This window comes from Mustela nivalis (assembly GCF_964662115.1).
Source record: "Mustela nivalis genome assembly, chromosome: 7".
Taxonomy (NCBI): Eukaryota; Metazoa; Chordata; class Mammalia; order Carnivora; family Mustelidae; genus Mustela; species Mustela nivalis.
The window spans coordinates 110,497,612-110,511,694 of record NC_139026.1 but is presented as its reverse complement, the minus strand read 5'-3'; the positions used below and the strand labels follow the sequence as shown (position 1 = coordinate 110,511,694).

At 49.1% G+C, this 14,083-nt stretch overlaps 1 long non-coding RNA gene across 1 annotated transcript; it reads left to right on the top strand.

Moving 5' to 3' along the window:
* Positions 1–10,209: 10,209 nt before the first annotated feature.
* Positions 10,210–11,939, top strand: LOC309868361. Its single transcript, XR_014313650.1, has 2 exons — positions 10,210–10,541; positions 11,578–11,939. It is a non-coding gene; the product is annotated as an uncharacterized lncRNA (long non-coding RNA).
* Positions 11,940–14,083: the final 2,144 nt, after the last annotated feature.

Sequence of the window (14,083 nt, the reverse complement as noted above, 5' to 3'; positions counted from 1 at the left end):
TGAGAATATCTCCCAAATTAATGTCAGATACCATATCACAGATCTTGGAAGCTCAAAATAGATGAAGCAGGATAAATGCCTTAAAAAACACACCTAGGCACATCCTTTTTAAATTACAGAAAATCAAAGATAAAGTCCTGAAAGAAGACAGAGGAAAAAAACATCTGACCGATAGAGGAACAAAGATCTGACTTCTCAGAAACCATGCAAATGAGAGTTGAGTGAAATATTTACGTGTTGTGAGAGGAAACAATCAACCTAGAATTCTGAGCCCTGAGAAATGGAACCAAGTTTTTCTTTTAAAAAAGATTCCTTTGAAGAAAGTTCTTTTTGCTTTTTCCCTCCTTCTGCCTCCTGTGTGCCTCTCCTTCCCATCATCTTTTTTTTAAGATTTTATTTTTGGGGTGCCTGGGTGGGTGGCTCAGTCAGTTAAGCATCTCCCTTGATCATGACTTGGGTCATGATCTCAAGGTCCTGGGATGGAGCTGCACATTAGACTCCCTCCTCAGTGGGGAGTCTGCTTCTCCTCCGCTGCCCTTTCCCCCACTCATACACTTGTGCACCTGCTCTCTCTCAAATAAACAAAATCTTTTTAAAATTTTTGATCTATTTTATTTTTAAGTGATCTCTACACCCACTGTGGGGCTCTACCTCATGACCCTGAGATCAAGAGTCATATGCTCCACCGGCTGAACCAGCCAGGCACCCCTCCTTTCCATCATCTTAATGTCCTCTCTCCATTTGCTCTGTCATCATGCAAGTACTCTTCTAATTCCCTCTCTATCCCCTTTCCAATGGCAAGATTCTGGCTTCTCTGGCTAACAGATTTCAATAATATTCACCACGAGTGTGCATTATATCGGTAAACTAGTGAGTGTCTGTTTCCTGAAGAAGTGCTATTTGGGGAGAAGCGAACAGTTTGCCCTTTCTCAAACAATGTGCCTCTTTTTGGAACTATGCAAAGGCTGTTGGAGGAAGAACACCCTTCCCATCCTTTCTCCAGAATTAGATTGGATGCTGACCTCCATGTGTTCAGAAGAAAAAAGTCATGTCATGGTAAGCAGAAGTTAGGAATGCTGGTGTCACGCTTGTTTGAAGGTTTCCCTGGAGCCCATGATCAAAGCTCAAAGGTGGGCACAGGGAAGATGGACAATGACAGGGGAAACGGAGGGGAAGGAGAAAGCAAAAGGGAGACACAGGAAATGCAGGAAGAAAAAGGGGGGGGCATTGGGGTGGCGCAGTTGGTCAAGCGTTGGACTCTTGATTTTGGCTCAGGCTGTGATCTCAGGGTTGTGTGATCAAACCCCAAGTTGGACTCTGCTCAGCGGGGAGTCTGGTTGAAATTTTTTTCTCCCTCTGTCCCTCCTCCGCATGCTTGCTCACACTGTCTCTCTCTAAAATAAATAAATAGAGGCACCTGGGTAGCTCAGTCAGTTAAGCTTCTCTCTTTGGTTCAGGTCATGATCCCAGGGTTCTGGGATGGAGCTCCGCATGGGGAGCCCTGCTTAGCAAGAAGCCTGCTTCTCCCTCTTCCACTCCCCCTGCTTGTGTTCCTTCTCTTGCTGTCTCTCTGTCAAATAATAAGTAAAATCTTTAAAATGTAAAACAAAATAAAATCTTTAAAAAGAAGAAGAAGAAAAAGAAGGGACGCCTGGGTGGCTCAGTCAGTTAAGTGTCAGCTTTCAGCTCAGGTCATGATCCCAGGGTCCTAGGGTAAAGCCCCACATTGGGTTCCTTGCTCAGCAGGGAGTCTGCTTATCCCTCTGCCTCTCTCCATTACTTGTGTGCTCTCTTTCTCTCAGATAAATAAATTAAGTCTTAAAAAAAAAAAAAAAAGGAAAAAAAGAAAAGGGAAAACTTCTGCAGAACCTCCAAAGGAAAAAAGCTTTTAAAGAAACTGGTTTCTGGGCACTTGGAGGTCTCAGCCGGTAGAACATGTGATTCTCAATTTCTGGATTGTAAATTGAAGCCCCATGTTGGGCATAGAGATTATTTAAAATTAAAAAGTCTTGGGGTGCCTGGGTGGCTCAGTAGGTTAACCATCTGTCTTCAGCTCAAGTCATTTTCCCAGGGTCCTGGGACCCAGCCCTGCCTGTGGGGAAGGGGGGTGGTCCCTGCTTAGCAGGGAGTCTGTTTCTCCTTCTCCCTCTGTCCCTTTCCCCCTGCTCTAGCTCTCTCTCTCTCTCTCTCTCTCTCTCAAATATGTGAGTAAAATTTAAAAAAATATATTTAAAAAATGATCTATCATGATAATAATGGCTTACATTGTAGAGTACTATATAATTTATAAACTGTTTTCAATTTTGCATTTTTATCCAGTCACACATTTCCTACAAGGTTAGCATTATTATCTTCATTTCACAGTTTAGGAAGCAGAGGCTTAGAGGCTTTGCGACTCATCCAAGCTCTCCAGCCTCCTAAACTGGCGATGGTTCTGTCAGTCCACCACACAGCACTGCCTCTTTGGGGCAGTGCCCCAGATGGCGCCGCAGGAATTTCTCACCTTGAAGAAAAAGAAGATGCATAGAGGAGGGACCCTGGACAGAAACAAAAAGGAAAGGGGGGGGGGGTCTGTCCTCAAGTCCAGGGTGTCTGAAAGGAAATCTTTGCTCCTCTGGGTGACACTCACCAAGTGGGTTTCTGAATGGGTGTGTGCTGGTTGGTTTCCTAACTTTGGGTTTCTTTGCTAGTCCTGAAAATCAGTGGGATCAGGTAAATCCTAGACTTGGTTGTTCACAATTGAGAAATATGAAGACGGCATTTTTGAAAGTTTACTGAAACCTTCCCTTAACATGGAAAATCTAATGTTTTTGTAAAGTGTTTCTTAATTTATTTCACAAGTCATGTGTGTTTAAATCCGACCCTCCTCATATCTGTATTTCTCACACAATTCAATAAAGAAAGTGTACTCGAAATTTTATCCACATTAGAATCCATCAGGGACTTGCTATGTTTTATTTTATCTTTTTAAAGATTCATTTATTTATTTGAGAAAGAGAGCACGAACAGGGAGGGGAGAGAGAGAGAGAGAAAGAGAGAACCTGAAGCAGACTCTCCACTGAGTATGGAGCCCGAGGCAGGGCTCGATCCCACCACCCTGAGATCACAACCTGAGCAGAAACTATGAGTCAGATGCTCAACTAGCTGAGCCACCCAGGTACCCCTTATTTTATCCTTCAGAGCATGCTGCTTCTTTTTTTCCTTATTAAAGATTTTATTTGACAGAGATCACAAGTAGGCAGAGAGGCAGGCAGAGAGAGGAGGAAGCAGCCTCCCTGCTGAGCAGAGAGCCCAATGTGGGGCTCAATCCCGGGGCTCCAGGATCATGACCTGAGTCAAAGGCAAAGGCTTTAACCCACTGAGCCATCCATGAGCCCCTGCTTCCTGCTTCTTCTTTTTTTAAGTAATCGCTACACCCAATGTGGGGCTTGCACTCACAACCCTGAGATTAAGAATCACATGTTCTATCAACTGTGCTAGCCAGGCACCCCAATTGAGAGCTCCTCTGGTTTATTTTATTGTTTGCCTGGTTTTTTGTTTTTGTTTTTTGTTTTTTAAGAATTTTATTTATTTATTTGACAGAGAGAGATCACAAGTAGGCAGAGAAGCAGGCAGAGAGAGAGGAAGGGAAGCAGGCCCCTGCTGAGCAGAGAACCCAATGTGGGACTCGATCCCAGGACCCCGAGATCATGACCCGAGCCGAAGGCAGTGGCTTAACCCACTGAGCCACCCAGGCGCCCCTTCTGTGGTTTATTTTAAAGCAATTTTACAAATATGGTATCTCAGTTATGTCTCACCACAACCCTGGGAGGTGGTGCATTTGTTCCCCACTAAACAGGTGAGAAAACTGAGGCACATAGGGGGACAGCCACTTGCCCAAAGACACACAGCTAAGAAGTGGTTGAACTAGGACCTGAGATCAATGCTTAGATCTAGAAATCAGGGAGATTACAGCTCACATTTAGAAAGGCACCTAAGGAGGCATCTGGGGCTCAGGGGCTGCCTTTGGCTCAGGTTGTGAGGTCCCAAGTCTCCTTGCTCAGTGGGGAGTTTGCTTCTCCATCTCCCTCTGTCCCCACCCCCGCCTTCTCAAATAAATAAAATATTTTAAAAACTGAAAAACAAAAAAGAAAGTCACCTCAGTGAATAGGTTAAGGGAGGTGGGAGGCAGAGAATATTTGCTTTGCTTTAGGGATGTTTTTACTAAATCCATTCTCGAGGCTGATAGCCTAGAGTAGAGGTAAAGATGGGAAGTAAGAGGATGCAGTTTTAGAGAATGTTCTTCAGAAACACTTCAGATTGGGGCACCTGGATGGCTCAGTCAGTTAAGCATCTAGCTTCGGCTCAGGGTCCTGGGATCAAGTCCTGTGTCGGGCACCTGCTGAGAGCCTGCTTCTCCCTCTGCCAGCCATTCCCCCTTGCTTGTGCACTCTCTTTCTCCCTTTCTGAAAAATAAATAAATAAGTCTTAAAAAGAAGCCTTGAGGGCTGCCTAACTGTCTCAGTTGGAAGAGTGTGCGACTCCCAGGATTGTGAGTTTAAGACCCACATTAGGTGTAAAGATTACTCAAACAAAAAAAAAACTTTATTCAAAAAATATATATAGCTTGTTTATTTACTTGCTTGAGAGAAAGAACATGCAGAAGCCGGTGGGGGGGGGGGGCAGGGCAGAGGGATAAGCAGGCTCCCCGTTAAGCAAGGCAAATAAAAAACTAAAAAAAAAAACCCAAAATGTGTTGAGATCAGTGAAGTCCAGCCCCAAGTACCTGACCTATGCTAACTTATTAGGAATCTTCTGTTTTGTGCTTTGATAACAAGGCAAGAGGAAGGAATGTCAAGGTCTTTGGAGTTACAAAAGCTGCTACACTCAGTTCTGCTGTGTATTTTTGCAAAAGGACACATCTATGAACAGGTTTAAGTCACCATGCAAACAGCACTTTCCACAGAAATTCCTGTTTTGAGGATGGATTTCAGTTCACAGTTAAAAACAAACTCTAAGAAAGTAGTCTTCTGTGTGTTCTGTTTTTTTGTTTGTTTGTTTGTTTGCGGGTGTATTTAAACATCCTTTATTTGGAGAGATGGCAGCCAGACAGAGAGGTTCTGAAATTCTCACTTGCTAGTGAGATAAACATCAGTCATTGTCACCCCAATCATCTGGATGGTGCGACAGATCTGGTGAAGGGCAGACCTCGCTGGAATTCAGCCTTACCCAGTGAGGGGATCCGTTGTGTCAAGGATATTTTAATTGGCTGTCTGCATTGTGTGGACTCATTAGATAATTGCCAAGCTTCTCCTTCACTTTGTGCTACACAAACCTGGCGACTGAAGATGGCATTAGGGAGAGAGATGCTGGGAGCAGAGGCTGTTGGACGAGAGACTGAGACGGAAAGACCACGGGGACAGGTCCAGGGAAGGGGGCAACACCTGGAGAGTGGGATGGAAAACAAAAGGCACTGAGATGAGAGAAAAAAAGGCAGCAGAGGGGAGAGCACAGATGGGGCTCAGGCTTGGGGGGGCACTGGAAACTTCTGCAGAATTCTGGGTTCCCATAAGACGGGGAGGAAGTATAAATGGATAAATGAGATCGGGACAGAAAGAGCAAAGCTTCAATAGAAGCAGATAGGCACAGAGAGCGGCCCGCAAGGGGAGGGGGGCTGGAGGGGTTGAGGTAAGAGATGACTCAGGTCCAAAGGGATCCTGGGGAAATGAAGGGCTGGGGTTTGAGGCCCAATTTAATCCTGCAGCAGGAGTGAGACGCACACAAGCTGGAATTGGCGAGCCTGGTCCATGGGAGACAGAGCAAGATATCAAGACAAAATGAGGGAAATGACTGCTCCCCACCTTGTACTAGGATAAGGACAAGCAGTGATGGGGACCAGGGGCAGGGGGCGGTTCTGGGCAAGGAGACTCAGGTCATCTTAACATGAGGCAACCTGGCCCTGGAGCAAATAGGCCATGATTCCAAAGACAGCACTTAAATAAAAGAAAAATAAAACAGCATTATCAGTGGTGGATTTCTCATCTTGCCCTGCTGAAGAAAGTTCTCTAGAAAATAAAAGTATCTGAAATACAGCCCACCTTGTTAAGAAGTCATTCATATGCAACAGCAATAAAAGGGGGAGGGGCAAATACCCATCAATAAAAAACAATCCTTTGTTTGTCTCTTCGTTATAAGTTTGCACCATTAAAAAAAAAATCACTCCTATTTTCCCACCACCCTTACTAGTCACCATTTTACACTCTGCTTTTACGAGTTTGGCTTTTTTAGATACAACACACAGGTGGATGTCATACAGCATTTATTTTTATCAGTTGATCCATTGACAGGCTCTTAGGTGGTTTCCATATCTCGACTATCTTCAATAAGGTAGCAATGAAAATGGGAGGGCATGAAAATAAATATATATAAGAAACAAGTAACACCCAAACCAAGTCATACTACCCAACAGAGAACAACAAGAGATAAGGACAAATACGGAAAGATAAATGATAAACCAAGAGTATGACTCCAGCTGAGTTGCATGCATGTCCAAGTGAGGTCACTGCGGGAAGCACCCCAAACTGTGAACAATGGCGATGCGCTGGGTGGGTGAGGTGGAGGGAGGGAAGAGAGAGAGACAGAAGGCCTCTCGACTTACTCCAAATACTTTGTTTACTTGGAAGGGAAAAAGTCATGAAAAGCTGTGATAAGGATGACCTGGAAGGAGAGACAGCAGAAACAGGAGTCTCTCTACGTTTGAAGGATCATCCACAAGAAGGGAGAGGGTGAAGGTATCTGGAACTGTCTGTGGGCATCTATATTAATCTTAAGGGGAAGTACCCGGTTGAGACTGCGAAGGGATGGAGCGCCGTTCTTTCTGCAGAGTGGGTAGAAACTAGAAATAACATGTTGTGACTGATAATAACAGCATGTTGGGTCTTGTCTGGGGATCTCAAACACTTCTAAGGGACACATCTCTTATCCTTGGGAGACAGGCCGATAGCATCGGCCATGGGGAAATTAGGGGCTGCTGGTCTGACCACCCAGTGAATCATTACAAAGCCCAGAATCAAAACTCTGACTTGGAGCCTGCCGGGATTCTGGAACATGCTGCCTCATACTGTCTTCGAGCTTTAGCTCCGACAGCCACCTGCCAGCTGAGCGTGGCTGGCCTTCCTAACCTCTGCTCGCCTCAGCTGAGATGTCACTTCCTCAGAGATGCCTTCCCCTGACTTGCTCCTACTCTCACAAGCTCTCCTTGACCCCCCACGGTGTGTCCTATCTGTGGCTGGGTTGACACTTCCCCCCGGTTGGCCAGCACAGCCAGAGCTGGGGCCTGCGTGCTCCTCTTCGTTAATTGCCCCATCCCTGACACCAGTGTTTCCACAATCACTTCACTGTGGTTCTCTCTCCAACCTGGCATTTGAAACTTGGTGTTAAGTGGGTGGGGTAGCCAGGAAGGGGCTGGAACAAATCCCTGCATTTCCGAGGCAGGTCAGCCGGTGACGGCTTGAACTCGCAGCCCCTGTGGTATGTGTGATTCAGTGCCCTCGACCTGGCATTTAGCTGTTCGGTGAGACAAACGCCTGCCCACACCCGAGACTCCAGGTGCTGTGCGGCAGGCCTGGCGCTTAGAGGTGGTGCGGAGGCCGACCCAGATGGGAGGGAGGGACACAGGTGACTGTATCCATCAGCCACGTGGCCTTGCCAGGCTCCAGGGAGCCAGAGAACAAATGAGGGGTGTTGCCAAGGAGGGTGAATGGCACCCTTCTTCCTGCTCCCCCGCCCAGTGGGAATGACTTGCTGAAAATCCCTCTCCGAGGCCCAGGGGAGTTTTCAGCTTTCCCCTGTTCTCTGGGAGGGAGGGTATAACCAAACTGCTGAGCTCTAACGGGGGGCCCTCCCACCCCCCTAAATAAGGAGAAACAATGGCAGCGAGCAGGTGTTTGCCCCCAAGCTGCTCTCCCACCCCTGCCTGTGTGTAGGAGTCAGCCAGAGGAAGAGGATGCCTCCCAGAGGGTGGAAAGAGGGGAGGGGTGGGGTGTCAACTGAATGAAAGAGAGCCAAGGCCTGAAAGGTGCCCCAGATGGTGCCCAAAGGGAGATCCTGTGTGCCAGAGCTGGGGGGGCCTGGTTCTGTGGGCCAGCCGCCCCTTCCCCGCACTTCCCCCACCCCGGCCACTCCCTCTGGAGCTCTCCTTCACAGGACCCTGTGACCCAAGCCCCAGGGTGGAAAGCCTCCCCCGCACCGGCCCTGAGCCTTGCCCAGTGCAAAGGCCAGCCTACCCCTTTCTTCAAGTGAGCCCCCATGGTCGGGCGCCTTGCCTGGGCCCTGCCTCCTCGGCCAGCCTGAATGACTCACTGACGATGCCAGTGCTCAGGGCCTTCTGGAGGGGAAGCCCATGCTGCCTCCCAGGGACTTCACTGGAGTTTTGTTCCCTGGAGTGGCAGGGCAGTTCTGCCTGATGGCATTTCTAGCATTTCTAGCATCCTGGGAAGCGGCTAAGTTGTTTCCTTTACCCCAACTACACTTACCTCAGATCGCAAGCCCAGAGTGACAACACTGGAGATTTAGTCAGGGTTTAGTCAGGATTCCGAGGTTCTGTCTGCCTCTGACTGCTAGACTAGGAGCTTCCTTTGAGTTGATGGATTGCAAGTGAGAACCACTTCAGTGGTTCAGTCCCAAGTCAAGTCCCTCAATCATGGACCCCTGAAACGGTGGATCCCCCAAACCAATGGACAGGAGTTTGGGGAGGCAGGGGTGCATTTCCTTGGGGGTGTCAAAAGCAGACAAAGATTCCCTTGGGGACCTGGGAGAGAACCTGGATCACTGGGTGTTCCCTGGGTAAATAGACTGCTGCCCTCCTCTGGATAGAATTGGAGGGACCCCTTCCTCCTCAGCAGCCCCCACCCCATCTCTACTGTGGAACATTGTTATTTTTTCTTGGTGGAATGGGAAGCACTTTTCAAAGCTATTTGTGAACCTTCTCATCTCAGTGCTATTGGGCATCTGAGAGCTGAGATCACAGTGTCTTCCTCCAGGTGAGGGAAATGAGGTCACGGGTCAAGAAATGCACATTTTCTCAGAAAACACCGATTCCATGGAAGCAGCAAGGCACAAAACCATAAACCAGGGACTGTTGAACCAGATGGCTCCAGAGCTTAAAGGTCAGGGGTGGGTGTTTTCTGCAGGACAGGAGAGCCTCCCCAGACAGACACATTCTGGCAGGACAATCTCACTCTAAGCCTTCAAAATCCCCTCTTGGAGAGTGATGATCCCACTGCTGGGACTGGGATTCAGGTCACCCTCCTCACTGTAGGCTGGTGGCCTTCTGACATTTCCAGGCCTTATAGCAGCCTCAGACTTCCCAGATCCTATCGCCCATGATCTGCTCTGCCATTTGCTAGCTGTTACTGGCCCTCTCTGAGCTTCAGGTCACTCACTTGTATGCGGAAGCTCCAACAGGTAACTTAATAATTAAGTGAGAGAATGTAAGCATGAACAGCCCCAGCAGATCAGAGGAGATCTAATATTAGTTTCCCCATTTTTTAAAGTATCCCTTAAAGAAAAGCAGGGCTGGGGAGTCAATGGCTGCAGACTTCCTCCCCTGGATGGAAGACAAAGCCCCCTGGCTGCGGTCTTGACATGGGGAACGCCAGCTCCTTCTTCCTGACCGTTTGCCTGTTTCTGCCATGAGGTTGTAGTAGATGGTCTCAGCCTCGCAAAGGGTCGACAGTACTCTGGGTCTGTGTGGCTCAGGAAACGGAGGCTCAGAAAGATGAAACAGTTTATCCAAGGTCACAGAATTCCAGAGGACATAAGGCTGGACTTGAGACTGTCAGTCCCATGTGGTAACCCCTAGACACTGTCACCTACCCCTCACCCACCACTGTGGCAGAAAGTCTGACTCGATCCTGGGCTCCAGCTCCCAAGAGCCTTGGCGTTATCTTCCTGGGGAGGCCTACCCGGCCACCCCAATGACGGACCTAAGAGGTTTAGGGTGAAGGTCAGGGGTTGGCCGAACACGGAGGCAGTGTCGGGCTCGGTCTAACTCTGATGGGGACTGGGCTGAAACACTCTACGTGGTCATTGGGGGGAGGGTGGCTGTCTCACTAAGGAGCGGGGAGGCACTTGCAAGCTTTCAGATCCCGTGCTGCTCCGTAAACAAGTGCAACCCTCAGCTCCCTGGAGGGCCGGGGGAGCAAATGTGCACGTCTCTGCCTCTTTCCCAGCAGCTGCTCTCGGGAGGACACAGCCCTGCCATCTCCACAGCCCTCCTCCGGGCCCTCCCCAGCCCCCAGCTCCAGCCTCAGGAAGTGGAGCTGCCGAGAATCTCTCCTCCAGCCTTGCCTCCCGCCGAGAGTGTCCTCTGCGTGAGCATTTCCTGGCCTAATTAAGCTGGGTAATGAGTAGCTAAGAGGGAGGGGATAAAAGCCCTAGGCGGCTTAGAGCGGGGACAGTTTATGACAGGGGCGTCTGCAGCTGGTGACACTCTTTAGGAAAGTTATTTCTCATAACCCTGGGAAGTTGCATGCTGTTGCCACAGCAGAGCGAGCCCCAAGGTAAGCGCAGGGAATTTTGTGACCGGAGGGGGACCGGCGAAGGGTCTTGAGAGGGAATGGGTGTGGTGGTGCTGCGGGTCTGAGGAATGGGCTGATCCCAGCAGCAGAGCAGTCCCCGAGCTGCCCAGGCGAATGCCCTTGGCTTAGCCCCAGGCTGGGGTGTCCTTGGTGACCACGTGTGACTCCCCCGGCCTTGGGTTTTAGGTTTCATCTGAATGACAGGACTGTGCAGTGTGGGCAGTTTCCTAAGACTGTGTCCGGCTCAGAGTAAGGAAATCTGAGCCAGACACTGATCCCAGTTCCCTTTGGATCTTCTTTTAAGGTGCTCAAGATTGTGTCCTGGAAAATACCAAGTGTCCCAGCAGCCCTGGCCTGGAAGACAGGGGAAGGCTGACAGTGGCTGGCATTTAAGAGACCCTCAAAGGCCAAAAGTGGTCTGTTTCTACTCCCAGCCTCAGCCCCAAGAGCTCAGAAGCCACTCCAACTCCACACCCACAGCCTACTACCAATTCACCTTTTGTTCTTAGTCTGTTTTATTTGTTTGTTTAAATCACTTTGCCCTCACTGAGTTGGCCAGCATCCCCCACCTACCCCACTCCCCTAAACCACCACCCCCACTCTGGCATGGAGGGGTGAGAGGAGCAGTTGGGGGAAGGAAAGCTGAGTCAGGACCTGAGTTCTGGAATGTGTTCCACCACGAAAGCCCCCGTGTGAACTTGGGACGTTGTGACCCCTCAGCCATCATTTTCCCACCTGTAAGAGAAGGGCTTTGCCTAAGCCTCCAGTAGGCTATGCGCCCACAACCTCCAGTGGCCATGAGTGGCGGGAATGGCCAAAACGAAGTCACATTTTCCAAGCCTTTCAAATTAGGGGACAAAAGTGCACTTTTACACTGAGGGATGACTTGCTCTGATTATCAGTAGAGAAGACCAGCAAAATGTTGCTGATGATGGAGGAGCTCAGTCTCCTGCACCCCAGAGTCACTATTTTCATTTTCTAATTTTCTTTCTTTCTTTCTTTCTTTTTTTTTTTAAAGTAGGCTCCATGCCCAACACGGGGTTTGAACTCATGACCCCGAGATTGAGAGTCGAATGCTCTACCCACTGCGACAGTCCGATGACCCTTGACCCTTTCCAGTTTTCTAAAGAAGACCTGTTTCAGGCTACATCTTCAGAGTCTTGTTGGCTCCATTGCATTCTTGGTGGCCAGAACCCAGAGCCCACAGCCACAGGGAATTTACAGAGACCCTCGTTTCTTGACTCTCTCCCCTCTGCTGGTCTCCTAATCTCATCTACCCCCTTGGCCTGCTTCTCTTTCTTTTTAATCCAGTTTTATTGAGATGTAATTAACATGTAATGTGGTATGAGTTTAAGATAAACAGCATAATGATATGCTATATGCATGCATTGCAAAATGCTTCTTTTTCTAAACAAGAGTCCTCAGATCACAAATAACCTAGTGTCTCCCATTTTTCCTTCTTCCTGTAGTTGTCCCTGGAGTGGAAGGAGACTTGGTGGCCAGATGCCTGACCAGGGAGGGTAGACCTGAACTGCACCCCCAACTCCCACCCCGCAAGGAGGGCCAGGGATCTCAGAATGGGGGAGGGGCAGTCTCTGGATGTCAAAAGAAGGGAGAGCAGTCCTGGAAGCTTCCACTTGGTGACCTGCCCACCCTCCCCTGGGTGGCCAAGCCCAGAAACCTCTGCATCCTCCAGCCATGTGGCAGCTGGGCAGACCCTGGGAGCCAGCCCACTCGGAATGTGTAATCCTTAAAAAGAGAAAGGGGAGAAGATCCTATAATTTCCCAGGACACAGCCCCTGAATCCTGATACTCTTGTCAAGGGAGTCCTTTCACTGCGAGAGGCAGGGAGACAAAGGGAGAGAGAGGAAGAAAGAGGAAGAGGAAGGAAGGATGGTGTGGGAGAGGCCAGGCCTCTGAGCACAGCAGGAACATGAGTCTTCCTTGAGTCATCGGTCCTGTCCTTGGCCTGAAACTGACACTTGAAAAAAGTGAAAGGAAAGGTCTACCCAGCATGAAAGCAGCCTTGGTAGCCGGTTCTACAGGCCTGCCATCCCCTCCTTGGGAGTCTCTGTCCCTTCTCTAGAGGACTGGCAGCTTCTTGCCTTCCCTGCCTATTGTGGGAAGGGGTCAAATAATGCTTTGATAAAAATGCACAAAGGCTTCAATGCAGACTCGTAAGAAGCAGTTCTCTCTTTCATCCAGCAAAAACTCCTCGATTAACTGGGTGGGTGAAAGAAATGCTATTCCCTATGGAATAGGGACGTGTGGGCAGGGAGGAAACAATTCCCGCCAGACTTGGAAGGGACCCAGGTAGGTGCTCACCCTTGTTCAACTACAAAGAATCATGCATTTATTAGGCTGAAACCATAGAAATTTGGGGAAGCTGCTTTGTGGCCAGCTCTGTGCTAAGCGCAGTTTGGGAGACAGTGAAATATATGGCAAACCCCGTGAAGCATAGCCTCCCACGTGGCTGGAACAGCAAGGCTTCCAGCCTAGACAAGAAGGGAACAGCATACAAAGAAGTCCAGCATGGACACACCAAATGCGTCCTCGAGCCTGTGAACGGTCCTCTAGGCCGGTTCTTTTGTATCTTACAGGGAGGGCTTCCTGTAGGTGAGGTACTCCTGATACCACTCTCTGAAGCAGCAGGTTACTGAGCTCCTAGATGGGCCAGAACCTGGACCCACAATGGGGATGTGGCTGGGAATGAGCCACACTCACCACCCTGGTCTGACTTCATTCTCATCCATGCACTTCTGTATTTCATCATTCATTCGTTGATGTGCCGTCAGTGCTCAGAAAGGAATGAAGGCAACTTATAACCAATGGCAGCATACCATAGAGCCAAACCCCAGGTTGATGGTTGAGATCCAAGCTATAAAGGAAAGTGGGGCAAGAGAATAATGACAGCAGAAAACCTAGATTCAGGCAAGTGTGTAACTGAGCCTAAAAATCAGCTCTGAGCCACCCAGCAGTGGTGTCAAAAAGGGAAAGAGTGTACGTGACAAAGTGGAAGTGTTTCTTGTGCAGGTCCCTTCTCTGAGGAACGAGCATTCAGGCTTACTCACCACCCCCTCGCATGCATACTCGGCCATGATCGGAAGCCTGTGGTGCTACAGAAGCCGAAAAGGAGCATTCGGCTCCTTTTCACATGTGTTCTCTCATCTGGAATGTTCTGCCTCCTTCACCTGAGTGAAGACCATTGGCTGTACCCTGCTCTGTCACAGCCCTTGAAGGGCATAGTGGCTTGTCCTTGTTTCTTTCCCCACCGTCTGAGCTTCTCAGAGCAGGAGCCCTGTCCTCATATCCAGATTCTCAGGCTTAGCACAGTGCCTGGTCTAGAGTATGCAACAATTATTTACTGTGAACATTTTTTTAAGGTTTTATTTATTTATTTGACACAGGGAGAGAGAGAGAGAGAGAGAGAGCGAGCACAGCAGGGGAAGCAGCAGGCAGAGGGAGAAGCAGACTCCCCACAGGGCAGGGAGCCTGATGTGGGACTCAATCCCAGGACCATAGGC